The sequence below is a fragment of the Plutella xylostella genome, chromosome 28 (genome assembly GCF_932276165.1).
Source record: "Plutella xylostella chromosome 28, ilPluXylo3.1, whole genome shotgun sequence".
NCBI lineage: Eukaryota > Metazoa > Arthropoda > Insecta > Lepidoptera > Plutellidae > Plutella > Plutella xylostella.
Window position 1 is genome coordinate 2,774,228 of NC_064008.1, and position 17,104 is coordinate 2,791,331.

Sequence of the window (17,104 nt, forward strand, 5' to 3'; positions counted from 1 at the left end):
TAACTTATTATGTTCCAGTCTGGATTGTTTTCTGAATTGTCTCGATAAGAACTGATTAGTGGTAAAACGCTCATGCCGAAAGAAATTTTGAAATATCATGTGATAAACATTGAATACTGTGTATTTTTTGCAGTAAAATTTTTGTACGAGTTAAAAGCTACAGCTTTTTTTTACAATGATTCTTAATGGTTTTTATTTTATATAAATTCCTAACGGAAAATTTACATCATAACATAATTTTGGTCAGTATTTTTCATTAGGTTTGTTTGATTTGGATTTAGTAAGTATCAGATCTAGTTGTGTAGATTTTAATAATATTTTTTCTCTAAAATTTAGATCACGTCAAAATATTGAAATACGCCTCGATATAGCAAACAGTGGGTTTGAGTCGTAATCACATTTTAACTTAAGTACTTTATGAATTCTGATAATTTTAAGGACCAACAAATCCTGTGATCATCAAAAATATTATGTTTTCGGCAACTTAAAAATATATGAAATTACGATATTCGACAGGACTTTTTAATTTGGTCGTTTCATAATTTGTTCTAATACTACCTAGGTATATGGTAAAATTTAGTTTTTAGAATATAGTCATCTGGTTATTTTGGACGAAAATTTTATAGTTTGCTACTATAACGCTATTAGGAGTATTTCAATAGCTTTGGCAAAGATCGATATTTTTATATTTCGAGCTCACTGTGTATGATTTTAGCTAAATGTTACTGAATGTATAGAGCTAATGTTAATTATTTCTAAGTATCTAATATTCACTGTACTGTATATAAAGGATGTGGAAAACAAATTTGGTAGTTTTTATTTTCAAAAATTACCTTCCTACCTATACATAGAATATTTCCATAATTCTGTGATTATCTTCCCTTATCTGTACTCAATTTATGCTCATTTCCAGAAATGAACTTTAAGATAAAATATCGGCATTAAATCTATGTCTGTCTTTTTCTGTCCGTGTACGGTCAAAGCAAGGCAGCAATACATTTAATGCCGATGCGATGCCGTCATAAGCTTAAAGATTCTTTATGCATCTTAGTGTTAGCCTTATAATAATTATATTAATTCAACGTTAATTTATAGTGTCCCAATAAAAAAACCTCAGTAAGTATATATATGCTGTATCTATCTACCTAAAGCCAACATCGGATGAACTTTTTACGCATTGATTTAATAGCGTAATGTAATGTTTATCGAATAAAAAAACATCCAGCGCAGCTCCCGATATGGCTAAGCGATGAGGTGACCCTACTTCGACTATACTTCGTGCACTGTACACATGTGCGAATCACGAATATTATCAACTCTACTTGATAGTAATTCAATAGGCAGTTCACCGGAGGTGGAGTTAACTGACATTATAGCAATCAACGATCCTAGCGAGATCCTAGCATTACTTATGTGTCAAAACTGACATAGGTAATCTGTATGGACAAATTTGTAATCTGACAATGTTTGTTAGATAGACAACCTATTTAGGATTTTCGATTGCTAATGTACAAGTCATCATCATCACCCTAAAGCAGTCAGACTGCTGGACGTAGGCCTCTCCCAAAACACGCCAATGGATGCAATCTATAGCTTTCCGCATCCAATCATCACCAGCCACCTTTCGCAAGTCATCACCCCATCTAGCCGAAGGGCGTCGTACACTACGTTTGCCTAGTGTCCACTCCAGAACACATCATCATCAGCAAATAATCATCCACTGCTGGACATAGTCCCCTCCCAAGCAACGCCACAACACTCGGTCCTCGCCTTCCTCATCCAGCTACTACCGGCTACCCGCCTGAGGTCGTCGGTCCAGATCACATTAGTTACCCATTAATAAATAAAAATAAATATGTGGGGACATCTCACACACGGCCACTCGACCCCAAGTTAGGCAGAACCTGTGTTATGGGTGTCGGACAGCTGATATATCTACTCAAATACATAAATAAATAAATACATACTAAAAATAAATATCAAGACCCGAGTACAAGTATCTGTCTTACAAACAATTATCTGCCCCAGCCGGGAATCGAACCCGGGACCTTAGGCTTAGCAGTCAGGGTCACTAACCACTACACCATTCGACCGTCTATGAATCCCATGATCAAGTAATTTCCTCACAAACAACCCGCACAGTAATCCCGAGCATGGAGTATCCTCATCGTCCAAGTCGTCGCACTGTCATGAGGAATCCACGGATGCGACAAGCCGCCGCCGCCACTTCAAACAAAACTACCTTCGAGCCGACAGGAGTGGAGAGTCTAGCTCCATAAAAAAACAAAAGAATGAGAGCTGTCATGAAGCAGCGGCGGTGGTAGTTCAGTCGGGTACGCTCGCTTCTCAAGCCAGGGGGTCTAGTACAGGTTTGATAGTTTGGCGAAAACTATAAAGTTTACGTTTTCTCGCATACTAAGTGGCGCCTCTTGCGGAAACTATAATGAAACTTTTGACGTATAATGTATGCAGATGACAGGAGAAAACGTAAATTTTTTTGTTTTAAAAATTAGCAAATCCCTTACTAGAGGCTCTGGAGAGTCTAGCTTTATAAAAAAAAAACAAAAGAATGAGAGCGGTGGTAGCTCAGTCGGGTAAGCGCCCGCTTTTCAAGAGATGCGGGTCCGAATCCCGGCGCTTACGTGTACCAATTAGTTTGAATTTGAGTTACAATGTATAACATCATATGAACCCACCAACCCGCAGAGGACGTGGAGTGGAAATGGTCCAAGGAAGAAGGTAGTTTAGACCTTGGGGAAATGCACTAAGGTTCCACTCGAGAGAGACAGGTGGACAACACACACCGTTATCACTTGAATGTGTAATATTAAGTATCTACCTATAAGTTTAGTCATATAAGTTCTTTTGTTTTATTTGTTGTTTGCTGTGTGTATTTCCGACACCGAATAAATAATTTTTATCTTATCTATCTTTATGGTGTGTCACATAGAAAAGCTATGTGCATATAAAATATGACGGTTTTAGGATCGATTCCACGTCGATTCTAACAATACTTACTTACTTAATTAATTTTACACTGATTCATAAATGGAATGTACGTAAGTCTTAATTTCTATCTGGTTTTATCTTTGAACCGTTAACTTCAGAGAAAAAGCTTACTAGCAGAGACCTCCCTTCTTATTTACCTACGTAGTAGATAACTACCTATACTTACCTAAGTACCTATTAGTTACGTTATGTAACCATTACCCCTACTGCCTACATAATATTTAAGTTAATAATAACGATGTTGCATTCTAGAGAAGAGGAGCGTCTAGGTGCTCTATAATTATAGCCTAGGGTTCCCAAGTTCCGATGGCAACTTATTCAGTTTCTTAGAAAAATAAAATTATAATAATGTTGTAACTTGTAGTTGTAACTATGATAATGTTACCATAATATTTTAGTATCTTGCTTGGGGCCAAAATACTAATCACAGAATGTAATTTTCAGAAGTTAGGTAGGTACGAAACAACGTTTTCGAGGAAAGAAATGAAGTTGTGAATGAATTATTGTTAAATTTTAAATTATAACTAAATTCACAGTAAGATTGTTTACCAATTATGCCAAGTATAAAAAAAATACAAAATACCTAGCTCTATGATATAGGTAACTTAGGGTGCTTAGTGCTTACATAGAGAGGCAGGTTCCCTGTATCTACCCGTACCGGTATCCTGATTATGTGAAAGCGCTCATGACATTTAAAAATCCGGGAAATGCTCCGTGAGTGAGCGCTTTCGCATAATCAGGTTACCGGTACAGGTAGATACAGGGAACCCGATTCTCTATGTAAGCACCCTTATGTCGGAAATTATTTACAATACACAAACAATAGCAACACAATGTAGTGATACACAGAGTACAGACAGTGTATATTAACGGGAGGCAGGATTTAATCAAGTCGCAATGAAAAATGCCCGCAGGAGTGTTGCGTAGTGGGGCTAGTGTAGCGACAGCAAAACAACGCCCGCTGCAGGTGGAAATATTATACAGGGTGGGAAAATAAGTTGGCTGGAGAGGAACTGCCTTAAATCATTATGCTGGCTCATTATAGTATAGGTAAGTACTTACTTATGAAGAAAGTTTGTTAAAAATAGATAAAGAAATTTACAAACAAATATTAAGTTACTTACATTTTGCTATATCAATTTATTCCCAACCATTTAAGCCATTTTTGAAAACTACCTACTTAATTTATTACAATTCATTGAAAACTTGTATAAAATATGTGATATATGGGGTTTATTCATTCAACCCTTAAAATCATAATTTATGAAGTTACATTTTCGTAACACAAGTAACGCGCGTAATCCGCGTTGGTAATGCGAGTTTTTTAACCTATCGAGAAGTGAAATCGAAACGCAGATTTTGTATGGCGCGGAGCTAGTACAGCTACTTACCGCTAGGTGGCGTGTCTAAAACGCCATACAAATTTGCGTTTCGATTTCACTTTTCGATAGGTTAAAAAACTCGCACTCAGGGCCCTGGTAACTGGAAACATTATAAGTACCTACTTTTATTCAATAGTCGCACGTTCAAGTTTTCAGTAAGTTTTCTAGTTTCCTACAAAAATATCCAATTGTCGCCGTAATAGCATTGTTAAAGTACCCTACCTAACCTACCTAATCCTACTAATATTATAAATATGCGAAAGTTTGTGAGTATGTGTGTGTGTATGTTTGTTACTTCATCACGTCAAAACGGCTGTACCGATTTTAACGAAATTTGGTATTAAGTTAGCTGGCACTCCACTTTTTATCGCGGTATTCCCACGGAAAACTTTTTAAGGAGATGTGTAGCTCGCGGGATCAGCTAGTACTTAATATTATAATGTTCCTTACTCATAACCGTTCGTTGCGAACGCTCCCCCGCTAGAGAAGCAAAGGGTTGCTTGCATGTAATGAGTAGAATGAAAAATGGCTCGCCCCGATAGTGCCTGCGCTGGAATTTATTAAAAACGTTCCAGCGGGGTCACTCTATGTGACGAGAAACCATTGAAGTATAATGTTTAAATAAGATAAATGCGTTTGTGCATTTTTCGTCAGTTGTAGAGAAAACGATGCTTATTTGCCCTAAAAACTTGATATAGCTTCATATCTTATAAAAACCGTCGTCAGGGTCAACGAGTCGTTTAAATAATTTTAAAATTGGTAAATGTAATAATTTTATCAAAATCTATGGATTAAAGTTTAGAAAACTATTTTATAACAGTATAAAGTGGTCCACCATCCCGCACTAGGCCAGCGTGGTGGACTACGAGTATTCCTAAAACCCTTCCTTCATTGGAAGGAGACCCGTGCCCCAGCAGTCTTGATCATGGTGATAGAGTAACCCAGCATTCTCTCTGTTGGAGGGTAGCTCTTACACCAGGGGGTGATCCACCCTCGTAGGTACTCTAGGTACCTAGTGTGTGGTGCTGAACACTGGGTACGCCGGATGTGATGAGTTGGAAAATTGTGTGCGGGAAAAACAACTGGCGAACGACGAACGCAACTTCGGCCGAGATATCGGCTAACTTCGACTACCGTTTAATAAAGTGTAGCAAGTCGCGTTTCCTATGTTGTCTGTCTATGTTGTTCACAATTGGTTAGTGACACTGCAAATAATAAGGTAGGTAAGTAGTGGTAACGAATGAAACATAAGTTGACACTGTCTATTGCTTATTAACTAGTTGGACCAATTTCTAATCGGTGATGGTAAGGCCGCTGAATCAAGAATTCTGCGTGATTTCTTCTTGATTTCGGAGCTATTTGTGTATTATGTAAAATGTAAGTAAATATTACCTATTATATTATTTATTAAGGGGGGGGTGAAAAAGACTGTGAATTGCTATTAGCTCTCTTTAATTTGAAAGTTAATATACCAGGGTTGCATAAGACCCTGTAAGCAATATATATTTTTTCAATATTACCATAACCATCGCATGAGGCAGACAATCGAATGGTGTATTCGTCACTGTTTTTTCCTCATTGGACACATAATTAAAAAATTGTGGCAACACTGTGATCCACGAAGAATAAATATTTTATATTTTACGGATGTGGTAAACACTCAAGACTAAAAAAAGAATTGTTTGGGCCCTACGCTACCACAGAAGATACACAGACACGTTGAATTTATAATTGTAACACCCCTCTTTTTCGTCAGAAGTTAATACTTTGTTATTGTGCAATGGAAACTTATGACAGGATCGCGTAAACATGAGAAATAAATATAATCATGTAAAAAATCAAAGGTTTGAAAAGAGTTGCTTGTTAAAAATATTTATTTATTTATTTATTTGATACTTTATTGCACAAATATGAAATATAAGTGTACAAAAAGTGGACTTAATGCTAAAAGCATTTTCTACCAGCCAACCTACAGGAGGTACAGAAAAACTAGTAGAAAGGTGCAACAAAAAAAAAAGTAGTTACTAAATTGAAAAAGCAAAAACAAAATAAAGTCACTTGATAATTAACTTAATAGATATACATAAAATGGGTTCCGCTCATCTCGCATAATCTTTATTGACCAAAACTCATTTCGCATAACTCGTATGGTCTAAACTTTTTTGGCCGAACCATCACTTTGCCAAGACTTATGTGGCATAAGGCTCGTTTCGTCTAAAACTCTTTAGGCACAATCTTTAAACACCTAAGTTTCGTTTGCTCAATTTTATGTTCGTCTATACCTATGTATAATCTTGTTTCTCCTAATGTTATCTTAATAAATAATATATTAAGTATGTAGTAAATGTACAAATTGTGGTATTTTTCTCCTACATCCCGAAAATCACGATATTGTATGATCAAAAAATCGAAAGTTAACGACCAATATAATTATTACAAACCCCATGAGATCGAAACCTAAAAATAGGTGCGACGACGAGCAAAGCGAGGAGGAGCGTGTTAGGTGCACATGTTCATCAAAACCAAAGCGGAGCGCAGCGAAGCGGAGCGGAGCGTTTTCCAAACAGCAGAAAAAACAATACAAGACCAGTTTGCGCTATGTAGGGAGACGCTTCGTCAAAGTTAAAGCCAAACGAATATTATTACTTTGTATAAACCTATGCCATACCATTATTAGGCTATTCAAGATTTGGCCATACCATTATTAGGCTAAACAATGTTATGCGAAATATATTTTTACTAAACGAGATTTATGCCATACGATTTTCGGCGTAACGAGACTTTGACCAAACGTTACTATGCAATACGAGATAAGGCAAATAAATCTTATGCCAAAAAAGGTAGAACCCAATGTATACATACTTTAAATTACTAATTATACTATAAATTCAATAATTATATATATATACAATAATACATACAAAATTATAATATTCAAAGAGGTACAAGAAAATGCTACTTATCTAACTTGCTGAGATAATGAGCACGGGTTAGTCGCTTGAAGACATTGCGGGAAGGAGCTTTCCTAATGTTCTCGGGAAGATTATTCCATAGGCGCACAGCGGTGACAGCGAAAGAGTCTGACATGAAACCAGAATGGAAAGAGGGTAGTGCTAATAGATGATTATGGGAGGAACGGAGATGACGAGTGTGAGTGTCAGAAAGAAAGTTGAACATGGACTTAAGGTAAGGGGACGTGACATGGACGTAATATTAGTAGTTTTTTGTATGGTTTGTGTTATTACGTCCATTTTTCTTAATTTTTTCTAAACTAAACAAAATTACCTCATCCATATAGGCTCACTTATATCCGGAGGCCAATGTAAAAGACTCACGCTTGAAACTTTTTTGCCTCGCGTGTACCGTGACAGACAGACGGACAGGGCGATTTATAATAAGTCGTTATCATACTATCTGGGCACGCCAACTAAAACCAGTATAAACTCATCCATGCATATCAAACTGCTAGTTCTAAAAAACAACGAAACGAAAGTTCATAGTATACTGGGTTGTATTTCAGTGCAATTCCTTAGCTCGTATTATTATAGTTACCGATTCGGTGTCTATCGGTGTTGGTCCTTTGTAATTACCATCACGGAAAGGGTTGGAAATATAGTTTGTGTTTTTTTGCCGATTGCGATCGCAATTTTTTTTACAGTCACATGAGTCATGCAAAAACACACATGGAAATATAAAAAATCCAGTTCAAACATCAGACTCTTAAATTACGATTTTTTAAATTTGCTGAATTACCTAAATTGAATGTATTTTAAACTAAAACCAATGTTAAGTAGGTGACGGCAACCAGAGAAATAACGAACGTTACGTACCTAGTACTAGGGTTTCGTTCCCGTGTTCCCGGGATTTCCCGTTCCCGGGAATTCCCGGGAAATTTGTCCTTCCCGAAACCGGGAAAAAAATAGCATTCCCGGGAATTCCCGGGTTTGATTTTTAATCGATTCTATAATATATTTTCATCGTTATTTATCTGTTTCTCCTACCTTAAACCAAAAAAAAATGATCGGCAGGCTTGTCATCTACGATCAGATACTCGGTTTTTTTGTAATTTATTGGAAAATCATACGTGTTATTGTTTTCGCGCAGCTGAAGATAAATGACTCATCTACATCACCTTATTTCACCTCTTCCTGATTCAATATTTTCATCTTTATTTATCTGTTGGTCCTACCGCCTACATACAATATAATGTTACCAAAGAGTATGTAAAAGCTAACGCTAGTGTGACGCCTGTCATATTTTTTTATGTCCCGGTTTTGTGTCCACGTTTATTTTTTATAAAATTACTTACGCATAGAAAAAAACAAAATAAGAAGTAGGTTGAGCGATAAATCGTTGAATTAATTAATTTTTCTAAAACCTCAAATGTAATATTAATATTATTTTCAAACTGTTATTTATAATACCTTTGTTATTGTTTAATTTACAATTAAGAAAAACAAATGATATTGCATGTAAAACAAATCATTATCATTTTGGTTGTTAATTTATCTGAATGTTGCTTTTTTCTACCTATACGAGTGATAAAAGTATATTTGATTTAATTGTTAGTGTTTTAATAGACTTTGAATACCCGAAAATAGCAAAACCAATCATTTAAAATAAATTCCCGTTTCCCGGGAATTCCCGGGAAATCTTGAAAAAAATTCCCGTTTCCCGGGAACAGAAAAAAGTCGGGAAAAACGAAACCCTACCTAGTACTTACACTACATAGGTATATTTTTAGATAAATTGTAATATTTTATACCGTGTTCTGTATAAATCTACCAGGGTAGCATAGATACTTGGAGCATTTCGCTACAGGCCTCAGGCATGTTTACTTTATACACAATGTGCGCAGCATGGACATTATAAATTAATCTCCTTGGATACAGATCCCTTGTAGACACAAATGGGTAAAGGAGGTGATTCAGGCAGTTAAAAATAAGTACTTATAACTTCATAGTAAAAAAGTCACGTGACCATTTCGCGAATTTCCAAAACTCGTAGAACAAAAGTTGTTCAGAATGACCCCCTGAGTCCCTTTCGGCTTAGTACTTATACCCTTTTTGCAACACCCTGTATTGCCAGATGGTCTAGACTCTAGTGACTAGAGTCACTCTAGTCACTATACTCTGAAGAAACTTAGGTTATCGTTCATATTTACGGGCTTTTACAGTCGATACTGTGATTTACTATAAATAGGAAAATCTGGTAATACAGAATAAACTACCGTTTTCATTCAAATGGGTAAAGTATGCTCAGTTGCTAGAAGTAATATTAATTTAAAATAATACAGAAAAAAATAAAAAACCGACTTCAAAAAACCACTAAAATGTAAGAAATAATTTAAGGTTTACACAAATTCTACTCGTATGTGACAGTACAAATATACCTAAGCAGGAACTGTTCTTTTTTGATGTTGGTGCGGTGACAAAGTAATCTGAAGAAATTTGGCACCAACTTCAAAAAAGAACAGTTCCTGCTTAGGTATATTTGTACTGTCACATACGAGTAGAATTTGTGTAAACCTTAAATTATTTCTTACATTTTAGTGGTTTTTTGAAGTCGGTTTTTTAATTTTTTAAATTATTATTTTATTTTATACTTTTTAGTATATTTGCAATAATTTTCAATCAAAAGTAAGGTGCAAATGATACCAAAAAGTCCTACTAATCATTACGAATCATTCAAGCCTAAATACGAAGTAGTTGCTATATACCGTTGAGGAGTTCCCCTGACTGCCTTCCGTTTCCATCATCAGATCAGCTCAAGGTCACCATCATATTTTTTTGTTATAAGAACTATATTTACGTTCTAAATTTCATTAGAATCGGTTACTAGGTGCCCAAAATGGAAATTCATACCCTGTTTTTACCCCTTTACCCACCCTTGGGGGTGAACTAAAATTCTGAAAAAAAATGGGACCACCTGGGAGCTCAATGCAATACAACAAAAAAAGAATTTTCAAAATCGGTCCATAAACGGCGGAGTAATCGGTGAACATACATAAAAAAAATATAAAAAAAAAGATCCCGACGAATTGAGAACCTCCTCCTTTTTTTGAAGTCGGTTAAAAATGATGACAATAGAATAAATCTATCGTACAAGCGACTTCACGACAGTGTTAGACTCATCATTAATTTGTAGGTATGTAGGTAGTACCTAAGTATTAAGTATGATGTATATTTTCAACGACCGAATGGCGTAGTGGTTAGTGACCCTGACTACTGAGCCGAAGGTCCCGGGTTCGATTCCCGGCTGGGGCAGATATTTGTTAAAACATAGATATTTGTACTCCGGTCTTGGATGTGCCCGTAAAATGGCAATAGGCCCGCTCCCTATTATATTGGGACTAACATAACACTTTGGCGAAAAGTGGGTGCAGCAATGCACCTCTGCCTACCCTACAAGGGAGTACATAAGTACAAGGCGTGAGTATGTGTATGTGTGTATATTTTCAACTGTATACCGAACTTTTACAATGACAAACTACAAGCAAGTAGGATACTCAGTCTTTACCCATGGTTACGTAACTGGATTAACATAGTACCTACCGACTTACATATTTACTTACATAACAGTTACGTAGCAGGAACCTTACTATAATTGCAAAAAAGAGCAACTGCATACTCCACATAGGTTGGTCGAAGGAAAACGAGGTTGGAAATTCGCCAGCACGCATTTTAGGCCCAACATAAATTAAATTATTTAATGGTGAGCTGTATTGAAATGAGGACAGTGAATATGATAATTTAGAATTCAAGGGTTATGTTATCCAGGTGCTGTGTCCTAGAAACACTACTGGTCTAGTACCTATAGTTACGTATATATATTATTACTAGCTGTTCCCGCGAGCTTCGCTTCGCCTCAAAAAGTTTTCCCGTGGGAATTCCGGGATAAAAAGTAGCCTATGTTCTTTCTCAGGATCTAGCTAGACCATATGTACCTATACCAAATTTCATTCAAATCCGTTCAGTAGTTTTTGAAAGAGTAACAGACAGACAGACACAGTTACTTTCGCATTTATAATATTATATTTAGGAAATGAGGTTTTATTCTTTGTAATCATAAATGCGCATAGAGCTTTTAAATTTAACAAAGTCGAACTTGAGCTAATAGCGTTTTTAACCAGTTAACGTAGTCATTGTACAGAGAAGTTTGAATCTGTGTAAAAGAAGCAGAAACTGCGAATTATCTTCAAAACCATCGGAAACTATTCCGTGCACCAAATATACCAAATAAATCCCAACAAACGCATATCCGAACGCGTTATTCTAGCAGAAAAAATGCATAGGGAAAGCGCGCGAAAATTCACAGAAACAAAAAACGGCCGCGCCGATATAAAAACAATAACTTGGCGAGACGGGCGATATGCAAAAATGTTGCGAAAATAAAATACCTACCAGATATAAAAGGGAATAAATAAAATAATAAAAAAATATAAATCCAGTCCTTTTTGTTTCCCGTTCGTCGGATGGGTTCTTGATGTAAAAAAAGCGCCCGCTTCTAGACAGCCTGTCAGTGGCTTCAGCAAGAACGACGCAACTGATATTTCTGACGGCGTGTTTTTTTTAGATAAGATATGAGAAAATGTGCGATATAGTTATAGTTTTGGGATGTACTAGAATGGCTTGTAAGGTTTTTATAAAGCCATTCCATACAGTAGATGATGCCACTTTGCTAACAAATAATATATTATACCTACTTATAGGTACTTACTTATTGTAGGTCTGTAGGTATTTGTGACTTATGTTATTCATGGAAGGGATAGTGAACCAGTTATTGATTATGATTAATACGAGAAGCAATACGGTCTCTTCAGATGGAGAAATCTTCTCAAAGCCCTTTGTCCCTGCTGAGGGACGTCAGGATGGATGTATGTATATAGTCTCTTATACCATTTTGGAATTGGCGGAATTTTGCCTTGTTTGTGTTGAGCACTCTTACCGATATTAATTTTATTTTTGAGTCAGTTGATTGTGATTCGTGAACGATTGTTTTCAAACTACACTCCTCCGATTGGGTTCGGCTATTGTATGATGGTGTTCAGATTCAGATTTCTCCACCCATACAGTTCTACTAAAATGCCACCAATGAATCTAAGCCGGTGTCAGCTGATACAAACGTACACAGTCATTTCTTTGTGACTACACACGACACCAACAAAGAGTTACATAAGCTACCGTACCATCACCGACACATTAGCAATTAACAATCTAAGCAGCGTCGCTCGCCTGTCAGATCCATACAAGTTATGTCAGATTTGACAAGCGAGCGACGACGCTGCTTAAGGATCGCTAATTGATAATATAATGGTAATGTAAATGTACACTTGATGGCAATAAAATTTTAAATTTGAATTTAATCCCAAAGTTACTCTCACTACAAAATTAATGAAAATTAAAATAGCCCTAAAAAGTCCACTAGTCTTTCCATCCAGCCAGCGATATTTTCAAAATTGGAACGCACGAAGCTCAGCTACGTCCGTGTGCGTGGGGCGCGCGATATTTCAAAGTGGGCAGAAGTACATTCGCGCTATAGCTAGGTAGCGCCGCCCGGGACCAGCGTTGCCGGCTTAATGCCCTCTGGCTAGTGGGAGATGTAATATGTGGAGCTATATAGGCGAGGTGTACAGGGTGGGAAAAAGATATAAGGGGAATGAAGGGGTGACTGAGCGGTGGTAGCTCAGTCGGGTAAGCGCCCGCTTCTCACGCCAGAGATGTGGGTTCCAATCCCGGCGCTGACATATTTGAATTTAAGTACACTGTATACCATCGCTCTCACGGTGAAGGAAAACATCGTGAGGAAACCTGCATACTTATCTAGATTTAGCACATCTAGATAAATGTGAGCCCACCAACCCGCAGAGGAGAGAAATATTTAAAAAGTTAGGGGCCCTCCATTAATCACGTGAGGTCGTTTTTCTAATTTTTTCCCTCCCCCCTGGTGATATTTGGTGAGGTTTGGGACCGCGCGGGGAGTCGTTGCTTAGCAACGGCGGACGAGTCAATCAAGGTCATACTACAAATCGTTGAAATTTTTGCGCCGTTCAAAATTACTGTTCAGAAATACCTAGCGCTATTTGACAAAAAAATAATACACGTGATGTCTAACGAGACCCCCCCCTCCCCCCTCGTGATGTTTCGTGAGGTTTTCCGTACCCCCTCCCCCCCCTTTGAGACTCACGTGATTAATGGACGGCCCCTTAAATAGGCGATTGATTGGTGCATAGCACTGTGCCCCTGCCAAGTCGAGCAAACGGCAGTACAAACTGTACCACGCTTTTATAAAAACAGCCAAATAGTCACTGGACTGGCCAAAGTTATATTCCAGTGGAGGAGAGACCCAATATCGTAGAGGAGTGCAGGCCACCGTCGCGTAAGACAAGGACGGAGAATAAGACGAAGGGTTGCTGCGAGACCCAGAAAGTACCGAGTTTCTCCGCCAACGAGCGAGCGCTCGGAAATACGATTCAACATGGACGAACGCAACCATAAAGTAGCGCATTTAAAATACACGCCAGAGAGATAAGGAATTTATTCAAGTGCCTTTATTTAGCGGGGTTCCCAGCTAGTTTTTCGAAATATATTTACACCAAAAAATCGGGGATTTTCTACTGGTTATGTCTGTGTAAAAATAATTATGGATTTATTTGTAGTTTGGCCGCAATAAGACTTTGAAGTCGGGGCCAGAGATAGAATAATTTTCGTTCTCTAATGCGGTACTTTATGGGAACTTCGTAACAATAGCAGAGAGGGGGGGGCGGCGCGCGCATGAAGTACCACATTTCGTTGTTACTGGAACTTGAGATAATAAAACCGGTACTTTATAGACGCGTTGCCTAGAGAGGATATGCCAAGATAACAGTAACTTTCGTACGGCCCTGTATATGTTGTATACTAGCTATGTGCTTTTTTTTTCTTCTTTCGGACGTCTTGGGCCCTAGAACGAGTTTTGGGCACTTTCATACTACCTACCTATGCGCAATGCAACGGTAGTTTTGAATTTCGAATTTGGCTGTTCTAAATTCAGAATTTCCTGGGAACCCATGAACGCTTTTTGAATATAGAGCGATCGTGGCGGTTTAAATGCGGCCAGTGTTAAACATAATAATACTTATACCTAATATAAATATTACTAATTATATTATTTTTTAAGTAAGTAAGTATGTATAATTTATATAAATTATATAAATTTAACTTTACTTTCTTTTGGCGTGTTTTAGTACGAAGGTCGATTTCACATGCAACATAATACATAGTTAGGTATTAAGAAACAAAGCCAAGTAGGTAGATGAGCTATACCTAGTTTATTATTGCTACTATTATAGGAACTTAAATAAAAAACAATATGTTGATACCTACATAACATGGTGTTACATACATGTTTTCTGGTAAGTGTAGCTCTTATACTAAAATAGAAATTAAAAAAAACAGAAAACCTTTCCATAATTTCTTACGTAACAAGGAATACTTACGTAAGTACCTATATCATTTTAAAAGCAAATACCAAAAAGAGTAAAAATAACAAAAACCCCAAAAAGTTTGACTGTAATGTAAAGCCTATTTTTATAACAACTTTATTTTCATATTTCGCAATGTTCTATTTCGTGTTCCAGGATAAAGTTCCATTTACGTAACTGTTACCAAGTGGTTACCAACCTATGACGTCCGTAATGACGTAAAAACTTTGTAAAGTTTGATCCTTTTTACTAAAAAGGATCAAACTTTCGGTTGGAACTTGGAACTCGAAAGTTTCCCCTTCTCTTTTAGTTAAATTTTAGTCCAGTTTCTTTCGTGAATACTTATTTATAAAATAATATAAGTACTTGCACCAAAATAAATTTGCCAGCATACAAATTATCAGAGTAGGTATAAAAATTATTCATTTAATTAATACCAAACTAATTATTTATACACTCACACCTTGTAGTAATGTACTCCCTTGCGGGGTAGGCAGATGTGCATTGCTGCACCCACTTTTCGCCAGTGTTATGTTAGTCCCAATAGGGGGCGGGCGGGCCTATTGCCATTTTACGGGCACATCCAAGAGTTCCAAGACCCGAGAACAAATATCTGCCCCAGCCGGGAATCGAACCCGGGAAATTCGGCTCAGTAGTCAGGGTCACTAACCACTACGCCATTTGGTCGCCAACTAATTATAATATAAGTTAATATTATTATAATTACTTACAGTACACACGCCTGCCTGCCTTGTTAATATTTTTGGAAGTGTATTTTGTATATTCACTTCATCCATTTAATGAGGTACAGTCCAGACCTATGTACATATACTCACTAGAATATATTCCGGGGAATGCTATGTACGTATAGTTTATGTACATATATGTATATTATGTATACATAGAGCACGCAGAGCGCGTGCGTGTCCCCTGAAATGTACTAGGATTGCATAATTTGATACTTTGATTTTAAATTTCAGGTTTATTTTGATCGTAACTTTTTCACGCATGTTTTGAAGGATGAATTGAAATAGCGTAAAGGAGCCTGGAACAGACCGGATGCAACAGTGGTGAGTAAATCTGACTGCGGTTCCAGGTTCGATTACCAGCCATCACACACTTGCAAAGAAACGCAGTTCCACTTACAAAATTGCGACACTACATGGCCCTAATTTTCTTATACATTTTATAGGAAATTTGAACAGAATGTTTATGTTTTTAGTTGGTAACATTCTGGTGAGCTTTTAAATGTACTTCAATATTGCAGACAGGGTCATTAAGCTAGCCTTTTCCGCTTAGGAATAACCTGGTGATTTTCTGACTGGAACTTTTTCATTCCTCGTGAGTGTAGTTGATAACTCTTACCCCCTTATTCATAGAGAAGTTACAAAACGTTTTAACTAATACACTGTTTTGTCCCTCTCCGACAAAGAACAATTTGTTCTTTGACAGAGAGGGACAAAACAGTTTATTAGTTAAAACGTATTGTAACTTTTCTATGAATAAGGGGGTTATTGTATTGTACTCTCATCTCATTACCATAACCATAAGTGAGTACATCACCCTGCCCCCCATTCGCTATTTTCTAAATGACGATTTGTACCATTTTTGAAGAGATTAAAATTTATGTAACTAATGTAAATTTTTACCTTCTTCTTCTTCTTCAAGTGCCTCTCCACTATTGGAGGTGGGCAGTCAGCTAGGTATACTCTTTTCCTTCTCTTGCCAACTGAAATAGGTCTTCAACACTGGCAGTTCCTGTCCATTCCCTAATGTTTCAGAGCCACGATTTCCTTCTCCTTACAGCAGCACTCCTTTTTACCCTCCACCTTGCCCATCATATTAATCAAATTTTTAACTAAAGTATCAAACCCGCACCATCCGACTACACGACCTGTTTTATTCTACATTCTATGTGTAGTTATATTTTTACATTATGCAGATCGGATCGGTTGCATCCACGCACACACTCACACTCTCATACGTACACAGATAGCGGCTATCTGTGTCTATGTGTGCGTGCCGGGTTGAGGACATTTTACTTTAGATAGTAGTGGGGTGATGTCATACGTTGCTTATTTTAAGTAAATTAAATTGGAGAATGGTTGAATAAGGCCGTGTGGTCCGGCAGAGTAGAGAAGAGTTATGCCTATAAGTCTCACAGTCCTTCATATTTCATATCAGACATGGTACCTAACTAGGTAGATCAAGTAGACACTAGACAGTCATAGACCTACCTACGCTACGTAAA